Genomic DNA, 3,550 nt, shown 5'->3' with positions numbered 1-3,550 from the left:
GCCAACCTGCAAAGGAATTAGATTAGAATTGATTATTCTGAAAGAAATATTTTATGTTGTTGACAGTTAAATTTAAAATGTGTCAAAGACTATTATAATGGATGGTGCTCTTAACATGGTTCCTACAGTACACCAAATTGGGGATGATATTTCATGACATCATTAACAAATTCTAGTTACCTAAGTATCGGACGCTTATTAAGAGTACAACAACAAAGAAATTTGATCAATAAGACAATTCTTTGCCATAAACCTGAATGGATACACTGACCATTACATCCATTTTGAAAACAACATAAATATTGCGTAGCTGTAGATTTTATTAAATTTATGGACTAATGTGGTAAGTTTTACCTTTATTTCATTGGGAAATTGTTTATTATATTATGTAAAGCTATGTGCTGTACAGTTTGGGGTCAGTCGAATTGAAAATTAATGGAATTATAGGCCAGTAACTTTCATCAAACGTGCTCAAAGGAATTCCTCAGAACTATCCACTATTGTGGAACCATTTCTATGTACTGTAGTCTAGGCCTATTAGCTAGGCCTAATAAATAAAGGGCATATTATTTTTTATATGAGGTGTGGTCTAGACAATAGGCTAATACTAATAGTAATAGACATAGGCCTGAGCACTCATCTAAAAAAAAAAAGGCCTACTTACTTTTTTCTTGTCTCTGTCTCATTCTCACTTGTTTTCCTGTTTATATTACCGTATAAGTATCTTGATAAATAATCTAGAATATTTTTTTCGGTCATCTGAAAAACGAAAATAGAAAAATAGAGAAAAATGAAATGGGGTTTAACAACAGTTTAACAGCCTACGACCGAACTGTTCTGATCTGACTGGGCAAATGAAGTCAGGCATACGAAATGCAGTGATGAGGGAACTTCTGCCAGGACAGCGTCTTATAGTCTATCGAATTCCAACTGCCAGGGGATCTTTTACCTGCACTCCAATGTTTACACGGGACCTCGGCTATCCGGCCCAGGCCCTTTGTCCTGCATCACATTCACTGACATTACAAGGGTGAACCATGCTGGAAATCCTGAATTAGCTGATGAACTTTCTCGTCTCGGCTAGTTCTAGGCCTCGGCGTACACAGAGATCGAAATGAGAACAGTTCTAGTTCTAGGCCTACTTCAATTTTAAAGCCTACTAACTTATTATTCTATTAATACATTTAGGCAACCGCTATCTAGATTTAGTTAGGGACTATTAAGAAAAAAATGACTTGCCACTAAATTTTATAATTTTCGCAAGGTAGTCTACAGAACTGTGTCTTTTTCAGTATGTTTTGTGTCTCTAGGCTAGACTGTCCCGCCTTTGCTGTTTACAGCCACCGGCCATTTTGAAATATTGAAATTTCCTTCGAGAAATATCCCACGTCTCATTATCAAATGTTTCTTCTAATTCAGCATTTTTAGATAAAATCCGATTTCACACTCATTTTCTTACTGTTTCTCCGTGAATTGAAAAAAGCGCCCAATTTCGTCTGATCTCCACTTCAAAAGGGTTCATGTGACGATAGTAATTTCGTATCATTATTCATAACCCTAACGCCATTTTGATACACGCCCATCTCCACAGAGGCATCTAGGTGACATTCTCTCTTTAACAACTAACTATAGAATAAACACAAACTCTAAATTCATAGAAGAACTACAACCGAAACCAGTTTTTAATTTTCATTTGGTATTATTGCTAAGTGAAATGGGCAACGGCATAGAAATAAGGCACGATCTTAACTTAATTTACAAACTAACCCCCTGACACGTGACTTATGCCGGATTGATGATTCGATTTCCATGATGGCGTCCGACGTTAATTCATTTTCTTTTGAATTTCAGGTTAAAATATGAATATCATGGACATTCCTAATACGAATAACGGGGCATTTGGGAACAGTCAATTGTTACAACTATTCGTTTCTTTTATTTTTGGGCAGTGTCTTCAAGAACAGAATAAATAAAAATGAATTTTTAAACATTTTTCCTCTCGCTCTTCAGCCATCTTCCGATTCAACTCGTCGCGTGTACGAGAACCAATTCAACTGACATTTTCAACACATTCCCTTTTTTAAACTATTATTGCGAGAACTGTCAGCCCTTTATCTAAATCTTACGTAAAGCATCTTAACTTTCCCTGAGTGATATAATACAAAACAAGATGCCTTTTTTACACCATCATCATCATTGTTACACAACACAGGGAGCATCATAGATTATGGAATTTTGAATTGATCATATTTATGTAGATACTGAATGGACTGATATTCCTTTTACAGATTCAACTTTCACAATATTGTAGTTTACAAGGGATCACCCCCACAGTCTTTAATTAATAAATTTCTTACTCTTATTTTAATATTTATTCTCTTGGTATTGATTTCAGATCCATTTCTACTGCCTGGAATATTTATTTTATTTGGGAAAGGATAATTCCAGAAGATTGTGCGGCAGTTGTAGTGAAGAATGTTTAATTGAACAGGCTTTGAAAAATGGAAACTACTTTCTCTACTTGCCTTTAAAACAGCAATTGGTTGAATTACTCAACGATGCAAGATTATGAACATTTAACAGGACGTGATGTGCAGTTTTTGTAGCAGATAAACAGTGCAGATGAAATTCTCTGCTCAAAACTTGACAAAAATTTGATAAAACAACATAATTTGTGTGGTAATGATATAACAATAACATTCATTACTGACAGTGGCAGAGTTCCTCTATTTAAGTCATCTGGATTTCATATTTGGCCAATACAGTGTATTATAAATGAGCTTTCAACTCATTCTTGCAGGGCCTGAATAAGATTTATTTGACGTAGCCTGGTAGTAATGACTTTGTGTCGCCTGAAATTTGCCTTATTTTGTTACAAATACAGATAGTCTCCTCCTTAAAAACAATACAAGAAATGTTATTATTTACTCCCTATAAATTATGCCTACTATTACAATAATTATCCTGAAAATTTTTGTCATATACACCGCTTTAAAGCCTTTGACATCATCATTAATAACATGTTGCTGGGGTATATATGAGCATTTAGAAATGAACAAATAAAATGAAAACTATTTATCGCACAGCTCTGATTTTTTTTAATGTTAATAAATTAAGTTATACAAAATAAAAGCATAAACGTTTTAAATTTTTTTTATATTACATTACGTGACTGAAACTTACACAATTTCTTAAATTAAAATTTTATTTTTCAGGTTTCTGATTATTGGAACAGTTTTGAAAATGGAAATGTAGTTAATTCTGAACCGCTCTTTAAATGAACTTTCAATTTGTTATATTGGATACCAGAACAGCACATAGAGATGCAGCGCAGAAGAAGATACAAAGAATATCTACGAGATTAATCTGTACTTGTACCAAGACAAACTCTTTTTAACTGAAAGATTTACATGTACTTAAAATGAGAATATCCCAGAATTCATGTTTCTAACTGAAAATTAAAACATACCCTGAAAGAATAACCCGTTACAGGTTTAAAGAAAATCTTTCACAAGACTAACCCCAAATTCCATTGCATATATTCAGATCC

Source organism: Patella vulgata, chromosome 9 (genome assembly GCF_932274485.2).
Source record: "Patella vulgata chromosome 9, xgPatVulg1.2, whole genome shotgun sequence".
NCBI lineage: Eukaryota > Metazoa > Mollusca > Gastropoda > Patellidae > Patella > Patella vulgata.
The sequence above is the reverse complement of the archived record's forward strand: the minus strand, read 5'-3'. Positions refer to the sequence as shown.